General features: G+C 47.6%; 1 long non-coding RNA gene across 1 annotated transcript in view; it reads right to left on the bottom strand.

Moving 5' to 3' along the window:
* Positions 1-6,200: 6,200 nt before the first annotated feature.
* Positions 6,201-12,978, bottom strand: part of Gm26562 — a 50,924-nt gene continuing 44,146 nt past the window's right edge. The window contains exon 3 of the long non-coding RNA XR_003951871.1: positions 6,201-6,404. This is a non-coding gene — a long non-coding RNA (predicted gene, 26562). The remainder of the gene's footprint in view (positions 6,405-12,978) is intronic.

Below are 12,978 nucleotides of genomic sequence, written 5' to 3' on the forward strand. Positions count from 1 at the left end.
ATATTTTCTCAAAGAGTGTGGTGCTCTTGTCCCACCAATCTGCCTGAGGCTAAATTGAAGAATTTTGGATTAACGATGCTGGCAGAGGAGATTTCAAGACAGCCTGGTATTGACTATGTCATGTGGTTCTTTGTAATCAGTCTTACACAGATCTATAATGAAAGGAACAAGATGGACAAAGAGAAATAAATACAAAATGTCATTTGTGCAGAAAAGGAGCACCAGGAATTGTAATGGAATTATCCAGTGCTCAAGGAGATAAAATGTTTAAAGAAAAGTCTGATGCTAACTGGGACAAAGGGAGTGGTGACTTCAGGGCAAGACCCCACTCCTGGTACCAACCTCTGCCTTAGTCACTGTTCTATTGTTGTGAAGAAACACCATGACCAAGGCAACTCTTGTAAAAGGAAGCATTTAATTAGGGGCTTGCTTACAGATTCAGAATGTGAGTTCATTATCATCATGGCAGGAAACCATGTGTGAAGCACAGCACTGGAGCAGTAGCTGGCAGCCACATCCCGATTTGCAGGACATGCTGACCAAGCATTCATGTAAATGAACCTTTGGGAGCCATTCCCATTCAAGTCATCACAGTTCTGTACACAACACTGTGTCGCTGAGTACACTGAGGTTGGTCCCACTGTGGACTGCAGGGTTAGGCCAACCCTTGTGAGACTGCCAGGAGTCAAGTGGGTTTAGCATTCAAAAGGGATTGTTTTTATATGGCCCACTGCGGTTAAGAAGGAAAGCAGACTCTTGTTGTAGGGTCATCAAAGACCTTAGGTCTACCTAAGCAGGACCTCTTCCTAATTTACATTTCTTTCTCTGAAACCCAGGTCCTCTCTTGGAAGTAAACTCAGCCTTCAGACTCAAACAGGAAGCCCAATTCTCAGGTCACCAGGGAAAGACTTAAACCCTGTGACATCAGAGGAGGCAACTCCTCAGTAGTGTGTGTGTGTGTGTGTGTGTGTGTGTGTGTGTGTGTGTGTGTGTGTGTGTAAATTTGGCTGTAGCACATGCTGGGGCTTCTCCCCAAACACACCTGAAGGCAGATGTGCTGAGAGTGTGGCTAAGCTGTCATGCATCAGAAACAGGGGGAAGAGTCTCCAACCAGCCCAGGCTTCCCAGCAGACATGGCTCAGGGATTCAGGGCAAGATGCACTTAAGCAGCGGTGAGAACAGAGGTGTAGCTGTGGTGCACTGGGACTGAGGCTAAGCTCCCAAGGATGAGAAACCAGCTATGGCTTCTGAAAACTCCCGTCAGGGCCATTTGATGTGTTCAGCGTGCACACACAAGCTAGGAATGGCTCTCTCTGTGTATTCCAGGCTTTGGGTCATTTGTATGTGTGTCTCATAGACATTTGGTAGTTGTGCACCCCAAAGTGTTACCTGGTGTCAGCAGCATTGGCATTGCCAGGAAGGTGGTAAAAAGTGGACAATTCTGCACTCAGGACAAATGGATGAGCTAAAATCTCTATTTCAATGTACATTTCATGAGCATACATCAGAGAAAGTCCAGTTTTGCAAGGCAGGGTTTAATTTTACCTCTAGGGGGGAAAATTCCTCTATCGTGTACTTCCCATCGGATGGGTTAGGCTTCCATTTGGCTGATGCCTCTTTCCTCAGGGCACGGGCAGCTGAGGTGAAGCTCTTGGCTGCTCACTGTCACTCTCCTCTCAGCAGATGACCCCATCCCAGCACCCATCCAAGTCCTCTGCCAGTAAGCTCAGCAGAAAACACCCAACACCAAAAGCTTCAAAGGCTTGGCTGACAAGCTGCACTCAGGTTCCTACCTGCCATCGTGGCAATGTTCCTCTGAGTCCTTCTCGAGGACAGTGACATGTGGACAATAAACACAATCTAGCAAACCCTGGGCAAACTGCCCAGTGCATAAGAGCTTCCAATGAGCAAATGACAGCACCTGGGACGGGCAGGTCTATGAATGTGGCCAAAGCATCAGGGTCTATTTCTGTCCCTTTGTGCTGTTGTCTTGTGGCCCCAGCTCCACAGAGTAGCACTGGACAATTCTTTCAGGTGTGAAACTTTGTTGAAGGGTCGTCATCCATTGTGGGTAGGCTTTTCAGTCACAGCTTGGCTCCTCTTTATCTACACATCTTTGATTCACCATGATAAACTCACTGGTTTATTACTAAATTAGACTTACATGGGTTCATTTATTAGGTCTTTTGTTGGCACCCTATCTGGGGTGAGTAGACATTCACTCTCATCTTCCCAGAAAAAGTCACTCAAAAGTTGACCTGTTTGTGTTTGTGTCTTTTCAAGCACAATGTAAGTGCCTAGCTAATTACCCCTCCTCTAAATCAAAACCAAGTGCATGACAGATAATCAATAACTAGTAACTACTGACTATTTAACTTCACGCCAGTCATTTCTACCTCCAAACTGATCTTCGTGGTTAATGCAGATCTTGTCTCCCATCAGACTATTCAGGACTTCTTGGATCTGTAAGAACATACCCTATGAGCACAAGTTTTTCCTGATAGGGATAAACTCTGAGCGTGTGGAGCCAACTGACTCACTGTTGTGTCTCCTTTCTCTTCTTGTCCTCCCTGCCCTCTACAGCACTGTGCCCCAAGGTCATACATGGGGTCTTATTCCCACTGATAAGGTAAACCTGCCCATGGTATCTCCATTTGTATTCATTTCTTCAGTTTGGGCATCATAAAAAGATTCTGCCCATTGTTGATTATCTTAATACTTAGAAATAATGTTAGTTAAAAAAGTGAGTGGTATCATGGGATGAAGGACAGTGAGAACTGGGTGCTGTCTGGTTTACCAAGATCAATAGAAGTTGTATGCAAACTTCTCAGTGTACAATAAAACCACACATTTCCCATACGTGCTAGAAGGCATGAAAATTGGTACACTCACTTTGGAGAACAAGTCGATACTATGTATCCAGAGATGCCAAAATATTGTTGGCATTTCAGTTGATACTTCCTTTTTTTTAAAGATTTATTTATTATTATTCATAAGTACACTGTAGCTGTCTTCAGACACACCAGAAGAGGGCATCTGATCTCATTACAGATAGTTGTGAGCCACACGTGGTTGCTGGGATTTGAACTCAGGACGTTCAGAAGAGCAGTCGGTGCTCTTAACCACTGAGCCATCTCTCCAGCCCGATACTTCTTTTCTAGGAAACAGTCATAGGTGTTTCCATGGGATAAGGTTCCTGAGCTCTTGGGATACAGATGTTGAGATCTAACTGTAACAACCCAAATTGTAAACCTTTTAGAAGAAAACAGAGGTGTGGACTCAGTGAGGTTGGTCTAAGTACTTAGTTCTCAGATATGTCAGAAGCACTCATAATCAAAGGAAATAATGAGGTAAGTTGGACTTTATCAATTTTCAGACTTCTGTGTGTTAAAGAATGCTACCAAGACAATAAGGGGCTGGAGATGTAGATCAGATGGTAGAATGCTTACACTATCATATTTGAAGCCCTGAGTCTAACCCGCAGCACTTACAAAGTAGGCATGACTGACAGCACACACCCAGGACTCAGAAGACGAGGCAGGAAAATCAGAAGTGGAAACTTTTCCTTAGCTACATAGCAAGTTCAAGGCCAACCTGAGATATGAGTGGGGGGAAGGGAGGCAGGGAGGGAGAAAGAAAGAAAGAAAGAAAGAAAGAAAGAAAGAAAGAAAGAAAGAAAGAAAGGAAGGAAGGAAGGAAGGAAGGAAGGAAGGAAGGAAGGAAGAAAGAAAGAAAGAAAGAAAGAAAGAAAGAAAGAAAGAAAGAAAGAAAGAAAGAAAGAAAGAAAAAGAAAGGGAGGAAGGAAAGAGAGAAAGAAGATGGGGAGGCAGAGAGAAAAGAGGGAGGGAGGGAAGAAGAGAGGGAGGAAGGAAGGGAAGTAAGGAGTCAGGCAGGCTGGCACACAGGAGCATCCCTGGAGCAGAGCTGGCAGAGATGACTTAGGGAGCCAGGACAAGTGTCCACAGTGCCCCCATCCAGGAGAGGTAGAATCAGGCAATGGAGCCCAATCATGATGGAGCAGCTTTGGGGTGACCTACCTTGCTCTTGCAAATGCCATGAAGGAGAAGTGTCTAGAGACTGAGTTCAAGGAGAACAGGCTCCTTGGAGATGGAGAGCAATGAACAACTGGTTTTCTCCAAGCTCAAGAAGGGAGCTTTCCATGTGAAAAAGGAAGTCACCCAAAAAGCCAGCAATGGAGAACCCCTTGAAAAAGTCACTAACAGTCAGCTGCCCTACATCATCCTGTGACTACAGGTGATTCTTGGCTGACTGGTTCTTGGGTTCAAGCCTTTGTTCCCCTGTGGTTCCTACTAAGAACTCCCTCTGCTACTTAACTCCAAGTAGCTAAGAAACCCTGACTTCCTCTTTGCCTCTTTGGACACAAGGAAGGACTAGACATTTCTATGGTCTTGGAAGCAGAAAAGAGACGTTCTCTGTGGACATTTCTACAGCCACCTTCCATCCCTTTCCCAGGATTTTCTTCTGCAGCTCAGTCCACTTCTTGATTGACAATGCCTGTCAGAGCCCACAACTGTTGAGCCCTGGGCAATGACAGTTGACAAGGAAGAGACCTTACTGGAGAGACAGGGGAGGAAGAGGAGGAGGGAGGAGAAAAGAGAAGGAGGAGAAAGAGAAGGAAGAGGAAGAGAGGAGGAAGAAGAGGAGGAGAGGAGGAGGAAGAAGAGGGAAAGAAGGAAGAGGAGGAGGGAGGAGGAAGAAGAGGAGGTGGAAAAGCCTTGAGTTGAGGAATTGGGACACCAGCTCAGCCACAAAACCTTCTACCTACAGTTTATCATGCCTGCACAATGTGATGGGACCAGAGCTAGTCTAAACATCATCAGAAAGACCAGAGAGACTTCATCCAGCAACTGATGGGACCAGATACAAAGTCCCACAGCCAAGCAGTAAGCAGAGCTTGGGAGTCATACGGAGGAGTGGAAGGAATATTTGGAGGAGCCAGAGGGGTGAGGGACACACAAGAACAAGGCCCACAGAATCAACTAACTTGGACTCGTGGGGGCTGACAGAGATCAATAAAGGTCTGACAGGTTACCTGCACGTATGTTATGGCTGAGTTACTTGGTGTTCTTGTGGGATGCCTAACAGTGGGAGCAGGGGGGGAGGGCTTTTTCCTGCCTGTGAGATCCTTTCTTCCCCACTGGACCACCTCATCCAGCCTTGATGTGATGGTATGCACCTGTTCTTATTGTAGCGTGTCATGTGTCATGCCATGTCTGGTTGATGATCCTGGGAGGCTGGAAGGGTAGTCTGGGGAGAGGGGATATGGGGGCGGGGAGACTGGGGGAGGGGAAACTGCAGTTGGGATGTAATATGAGAGAGAAGAATAAAAAAGGAGGAGAAGAAGGACGGAAGGGAAGGAAGGAGGAAGGGAGGGAGGGAGAAAGAAAGAGAGAGGGAAGGGAAGGAAGGAGGAAGGGAGGGAGGGAGAGAGGGAGGGAGGGAGGGAGGGAGGGAGGGAGGGAGGGAGGGAGGGAGGGAGGAAAAAAAATACGTCCTTGAAAACCTTATACATTATTGTTCCCAGCAACATTGTTTATAGCAGCCAAAAGGTGTCCACCAAATGATGAGTGGATTTTAAAGGTGAAACGGTAGATATTTTTCTGCCTCAAGTCTGTGCCTTGCCTTTCTTCCTCCAGGGGGGAAGTGGGTAAATGGTAAAGGGGAATCAAGGGGAACTACATTTGTCACAGAGCAGTAACACAAATAAGGAAGTAAAGTCTCCGGTACGAAAACTACATTTGTCACAGAGCAGTAACACAAATAAGAAAGTAAAGTCTCCTGTACAAAAGCAGAACCCTGAGGAGGCCGTGGATGGCAACACCAGCAGCAGCCCAGTACACTCTGAGCAGGCTTTGGTGTGCCAGCTGAGAGACTGTTGGCAAGTGTTACCGCTCAAAAGTTCTTAGAGGACCTCCGGGTGCCAACTGAGAGCAATTCCTTACAAAGTATCCCTTCAGGAAGCAGGACATTGTGAGCATCGGGAGTGGCTGGTTGGAGGCAGGGGCCTTTGGGGCTGAGATCAATAAACAGCTGGTGTTCTCCAAGCTGCAGAGACCAAATCCCATCTGCAGCCCAAGTGTCTTGAGCTTGAGGCAGGAATAACAACTCCCCCCACCCCTGTTGCCTCATCCCACCCCCACCCCACCCTCCACCCCCACCCCCACCTGCAGTTGTAGCTGCAGCTCCCAGAAGCTGGAACAGTGGAAACGGGAGCCAGTCCCATGCCTGAGGCCCAATGCTTGGCCTCCGAAAGTCTCCAGCAGGTCTGGGAGCTGGAATCTGGATAAGGTCTGGTTTCTGAAGTCCCTCTCCTCTTCTGTCTGTCTCCTCCATCAGCCAGTTATACAGAGCCAGGCGGGCTCTGATCAGCAGGAAGTGTATGCCTGCCAGTGAGATGCAAAATGGGACTAATCAGGGATGAGAAAGAACTGTCAGGTATAGAGGGGAGGGGGAAGAATTCTGGGCTGGCCAGAAGTTCCCCATCTAGTCGCAGACCCCACTTCCACCACTGTGATGGTAGTGTGGTACAGAGCTGTCAGAGTGCTCATCAGTTTCTGGTTGCTAAGGTGATGCTAGCCCCCCCACCCCCCCTCCCCCCACACACACACCAGAGCTACTGCCCCCACTCTCAGCCAGAAGCCATTCAGCTTAGCCATCCAGCTGTCGCAGCTGGCTCCAATCAACATCTTTGCTCAGGGTGGCAGCCTGTTTCCCACCCCCATCATTCCCCGTTCATTTTTGTTTAGCTGGGATTGGTTTTGCTTGGTTCCAGCTGCAGCTTCAGAACAGCAAGCCTAGTATGCATCCTTGCTTTTGAGGCTTGAGAGACTGGCTGCCTGAAAACTCGGTATCAAGGCCCCTCAGGAGTCACCTTTCTAGTCACAGCTTCCTCACCTGGGGAGTCAATCAATTATGGATTGGAGGAACAAACAACTCATGCTTGCATGCAGATGTGCGTGCGTGCATGTGTGTGTGTGTGTGTTATATTTGTAATGAACATGAACAGGCTTTTTCTTTGCCGTCATTCCCTAAACAGTATAGCACGGCAGCTATTCACCTTATATATTTGTCTTGTATATGTATTGCAAGGAATTTAGAGGCCATTCCTCTGCAGGCTGATAGGAATGCTCTAGAACGAACTAGTGCTGATGGTTGTCCAACTCTTGCTATGCTGAAAACTTTACCCTTGCACACTGATGTGTGGAGGCCCATGTGAACAAGGGGTGTGTATGCATTTGCACAAGCTGGGATTCCACTCTGCAGGAGTCATTTATGTTGTTCTTTTGAGATAGCAGGGTCTCTCACTACCCTCAGGATTGACAAGTAGTGTAAGCTGGTTAGTGAATGAGGTCCAGCGGTCAGCCTGTCTCCAGCTTCCCGGAGCTGGGCCTGCAAGGGTGCTTACTATAGGCAGCTTCTTCATATGAGTTCTAGGAATCACGCCCAGGGCTGCATGCTCGCAAGGCCAGCTAGCACTTCACTACCTGAACCGTCTCCCAGACCCACGCTATACACATTTTTAAAAGATGCTTCTTTTTGGGTTATTTATACAAGTATACTGTAGCTTTCAGACACACCAGAAGAGGGCATCGGATCCCATTACTGATGGTTGTGAGCCACCATGTGGTTGCTGAGAATTGATCTCAGGATCTCCGGAAGAGCAGTCAGTGCTCTTAGCCTCTGAGCCATCTCTCCAGCCCCACACTATACACTTTTAATGAGTGAATTTTATAACATGTGAGTTATAGTACAGTATGTTGTTTAAGAAATATTTATTGTAGTATTATTTATATTAGTAAAAATAAATGGACTGTTCAAAATGTCTTAATGTAAAAGAATAATTCACCAATAATAAATCTACTTCATATACTATATAGGGATTCAATCATATCTACAAAATGCTATTATGCTATATATGCTTCTAGTGTGATGAAGATCGGGTCACACTTCCTTGGTATGGGCCTCATGCTGTGTCCCTGGGGACCCACTGTCCTAGAGAAGAGCAGAACAGAGGTCCAGGTGGGTCACACCAACCCAGCTCCAGACCTTCCTGGTCCCAGCTGGAATGTCATGTCGCCTTTAGAAGTAGGGAGCCTCTTCCCTGTTTCAGATGTGGTAAGTTTTGGTAAACTCCACTGTATCCAAAGTATCCCCAGGAGGAGATGCTGTTCCCGAGTCCCCGTCTCTTCTTTGTCTGCATGTCCCTCTTGCTTCCCAGTGGCTGCCCTTCAGTGACACAAACCATACTGTCCCAGCAGCTGGCTCGCCCCGCTCTGGTCTGCTCAGATCAAAAATCCCTGTGGAAACCCGAAGCTGAATTGTCTTCGTTTTCTATCATTTTATTTTAACATCCCAGCAGCCTCAGCCTGTCGGGTACTCTGCCAACAGTTCACCCAACATCCATTCAAAGTGTGGCTATGAAGTTCCGGAAAGTATCCAATGCCACAGAGGAAATCAGCCTCCCCCACTGCTTTGCTTTACTTTGGAAGCAGGAACGAGTCTATTCATCTGGAGACAAGGCACAACAAAGCGTGTGTGTCCAACGCGAGTTGCTTTCAGAGATGCTCTGAACATCAGCCATGGACCAAAACATAGACATCCACAAGGCACTGGTGCTACCAAGAAACTAACCAGGAATGCTTTCTCTTGGTGATTCTTTATACATATTTGACTAACTCACCATGTTTCTCATTCAATAACAGTGGTAACTCATTACAGGATGGAGACACTTCTCTAACGAGGTCACACAATTCTCCAACCCACAGTATTATGGCTCCTCTTACACATGAGCGAGCGGGCGCACCAGGAGATCAAGTATTCCTCGAAGTTTACGTAGCTGGTGTTGACAGAGGCAGACCATAGTAATCCCCAGGCTTTCATCTCCAATCCTAGGGAGCTGGCACACAATGCCAAGGGAAAGGCTGGCCAAGGCAAGGGTTGAGTGAGTCTTCAAACCATATTTGTAACTTCTCAGAAAACCCAGCTTGCTCTCTGGAATTTTGCCCTAGGCTGTTCCCTCTGCTGACAAGGTCCATCATCCCTTCAGCACCACCGCGGCAGAGAAGAAAGGTGGCGGAGCTCAGAGGAACCTTCTAGGGACAGAGGTCCCATATCACCAGCAGGGAGGTCATCATTCTGTAGAAGCCTTAGCAGTCTGTGAGAGGAGAGGGTGGAGCCTCAGTGGACTCCAGTGCAGGTGTGTGACAGGTCCCTCAGAGCACAGCTCCTGTGCAGAGAGGGATGTGTCTGCCTCCTCTGGTGCTGTGTAATGGGGTTTCCGTTCCATGGTGTTTGTCTTAGTCATGGTTTCTATTCCTGCACAAACATCATGATGAAGAAGCAGGTTGGGGAGGAAAGGGTTTATTCAGCTTACACTTTCACATTGCTGCTCATCACCAAAGGAAATCAGGACTGGAACTCAAGCAGGTCAGGAAGCAGGAACTGATGTAGAGGCCATGGAGGGATATTTCTTACTGGCTTGCTTCCCCTGGCTTGTTCAGCTTGCTTTCTTATAGAACCCAGGACTACCAGCCCAGAGATGGCACCACCCACAGTGGGCCCTCCCCCCTTGATCACCAACCGAGAAAATGCCTCACAGCTGGATCTCATGGAGGCATTTCCTCAAGGGAGGATCCTTTCTCTGTGATAACCCCAGCTTGTGTCAAGTTGATACACAAAACCAGCCAGTACAGTGTTCTAAGAGAAGTGCCCCTGAGATCCTGCAGCAACAGGTAGGAACAGCTGCATGACGCACACACCCATGCATTCTAGCCCCAATTCAAGGTTATAACTGTCTGTTTGGTGGTCACCCACTCTTCTGCCAGAGAAGTGGGGGGGGGGGGTCCTGTTAAATCAGAGAAATTCTGCTTGCGCTTTGGCGCATCCAGACCTTCTTCACACTGGTAGTGAAAAGGTCAGCTTCGGAACTTTGGGAAGGTCATGAAACACTCGCCCCTCCAGAAGGGAGAGGCTAAGTAACATTTCTCAGACCACAGGGCCGGAACCAACCTACAGGTGGGGACACATTCTGCAGGACGGAACTGTTGCCCACCTTCAGACAAGGAAAGTCCTTGTCACCTCATTCCCTAAAGACCAATCAGTTTAAAGGGTGCACTGTTCCACCAATCATATTGTACCTAGTTGCTGATGCTCTATTCTGCCCCTGGAAACCATATAAAAACTTGTGGAATGGGTCCTCGGGGTCGCCTCCTCTCCTGCAGGTCTGGGACGACCGCAGTGCACTGAAACACTAAATTCCTCTTGCTTTCTGCACCGATCCTGGCTCCACATGGTTCACTCAAGGGGTCCCCAGTAAGCTAAGGCTCCCTGGAGTCTTATAGAAGACATCTTTCCAGGAAGCTGAGGTACAGCTGTCTTCTCAGCCTTCTGTGATGCCTAGGATCACAGTTCCCTCGCTGTATCTTTCTTTGACCAGACCAGGACGACATCAAGGGGCTTTGCTTTCCATGGTTTGTGCCACTCAGTAAAGGTACTTGTTACTCTGTCCTCATGCCACCCTGGGGGAGGGGCACCATCAGTAGAAGTCACTGTGCTAGACATCTCTTGCTATAGTGTGGGGGGTCCTATATACCTGTCCCTTTGACGCTGTACCTACCTCTCTCTAGAGTGTTTCGAGATTCAATTAATTGATCCACAGTTGAAAATGACAGCAAAAGCAACCCAGCCTGGCTGGGTTTTGCTTCAACATTGATTGATTGATTGATTGATTGATTTCATGTATGTGAGTGCACTGTCGCTGTCTTCAGACACACCAGAAAAGGGCATCGGATCCCAGGTTGTGAGCCACCATGTGGTTGCTGGGAGTTGAACTCAGGACCTCTGGAAGAGCAGTCAGTGCTCTTAACCACTGAGCCATCTCTCCAGCTCCTGTGACTCGTTTAATAATAGCATAACCCTAATAAACATGTTTTGAAGGATCTCAGAGGAGAGGATTCTAAACTGCCAGGTCTCCAAAAGCCACTCTCTGAGAGTCCCCTCCCCCACAGTTCCTCCTGTCCCACACTCTGAGAGTAGAGAGGTGGTTTGACTTCCAACAGAACCTTGAGGGTAGCTTAAAGCTTATCAGTCATCCCACCTCCAGCCCCCACCCTGCCAGGAGTGATAGACAGGTGGCATCCTCAGGAGGCGCCAAGGTCATTTCCTCATTCTGCAGATGTTTGGCTCTGGGCGCTGCTCTGCATCTAATCTCTAATCTCACAGGACCCATGGGAAGTTGTGCTGTTCCTTCATTTTGTTTTGAGGTAGGAGAAGCCCTGTTTGAAGAGTCAGCCAATATAAGAAGGATTTCCCAGGATGTCCTTATAGGAAAGCAACACTTTGTGTTTCTAACATCAGAGGTAAAGTAAGCAGCTATCGCCTTTCACAAGGGGCTCGTCTTGGGAAGGCTGCCTGGTGAGAAAACATAATTCTTTCTTAGTTTAGGGGAAAATTTTGAGATGGGGGCCTGGATGGGAATAGTGGCTTGGCAGGCAATCTGCCACCCCACCCCCATCCTCACCCTACCCCCACTCCCACCCCCACCCCCACTCCACTCCCTGACTCTCCAAAGATAAAAGGGTTTCTTAGTTTATGCTCTGTGCTGAGATGCAAGAGGCTGGAAAGAAGGCAGCATTTCAAAATGTTGATTAAATAATCCTGCGGAGTCAAGGACTCCCCTAAGTAAGTCTGTTTTCTCTCTGGCGAGCATAGTGGTGGCAAGATACACAGTACTGTATAGTCTCACCAGCCTGGCTTCTCATTCCTAAACAGTAATAATACAGGCTCGTGAAGAATAAGTTCGTTTTCACGCTGAACTCAAAATAGAACAGTATCTGCACTATTGTAAGTTCTCCAGAAGGGATGGGGGTTTTGTTTTGTTCTGTTTTGTTTGTTTGTTTGTTTGTTTGTTTTTAAGATCGTGTTTCATGTAGCCCAGGTTGGTCTTGAACTTAATGTGTAACCAAAGATAACTTTGAACTCCTGATCCTCCTGTCTCCACCTCCCCAAATCCTGGGATCCAAACCCCAGGCCCCAGGATACGTTACAGATGGAGTCTTCCACTGTAACATGCCAGTCCTACATTACTAATGCTATACAGGGGAGTCCTTCTGGCTAAATCACGGGAAGACAGAAAAGCTCCTGAGTTTTCCAGATGTTTGAAACCACGTGTATGCCAGATGTCCATAGAAGCCAAAAGAGGGTATTGGATCCCCTGGGGCTGGAGTCACAGATGTCTGGGAGACATATCGTGTAGGTGCTAGGAACTGAACCTGGGGCCTCTAGAAGAATAGCTAGTACTCTTACCTGAACCATCTCTCCAGCCCTCCATTTTCTTTTCTGGGTTTGTGCACACTTAGGTCGCAGATGCCTGGGATCCTTAGGTACATTCTTTTTTCAGTGGCATCACAGATACTGAGAGCAAGAGAACTAACCATGAAGGGCCTGAGGGAGGAGAAGGTTCCATCTATATTCGTGGCTGGGATTTGGGTTTGGTTTGTTTGTTTTGTTGCTGGTTTGTTGTTGATGGTGGTGTTAATGGGTACTTTTCTTTCTTTCTTTTTAGTTTTGGGTTTGTTTTGCTTTTTTCAAGGTGAGATTTCTCCGTGTAGCCCTGGCTGCCCTGCAACTCACTCTGTAGACCAGGCTGACCATGAACTCACAGAAATACATCTGCTTCTGCCTCCCAGGTACTGGATATTCTTGTTATTAAAAATCAATAAAGCAAGGCTGAACAGGATGCCCAGCTCTGAATGCAACAGATTGAAAGCGTGAAAGCCACAATTGTACCCTAAGAAGTGTCAACCGGAGCAACTTGGAGGATGACTCCAGGCGAGCAGAGAGAGGAATGGGAGGAGTCAAGGGCTGAGAGTTTCTCTCACATTGGTGTGACATATGAAGCCAAGGACACAACAAGCTCACCTTGCAGGATAAACACCAGCGAACCAACAAACTGATTCA

The sequence above is a fragment of the Mus musculus genome, chromosome 16, assembly GCF_000001635.26.
Source record: "Mus musculus strain C57BL/6J chromosome 16, GRCm38.p6 C57BL/6J".
Lineage (NCBI taxonomy): Eukaryota > Metazoa > Chordata > Mammalia > Rodentia > Muridae > Mus > Mus musculus.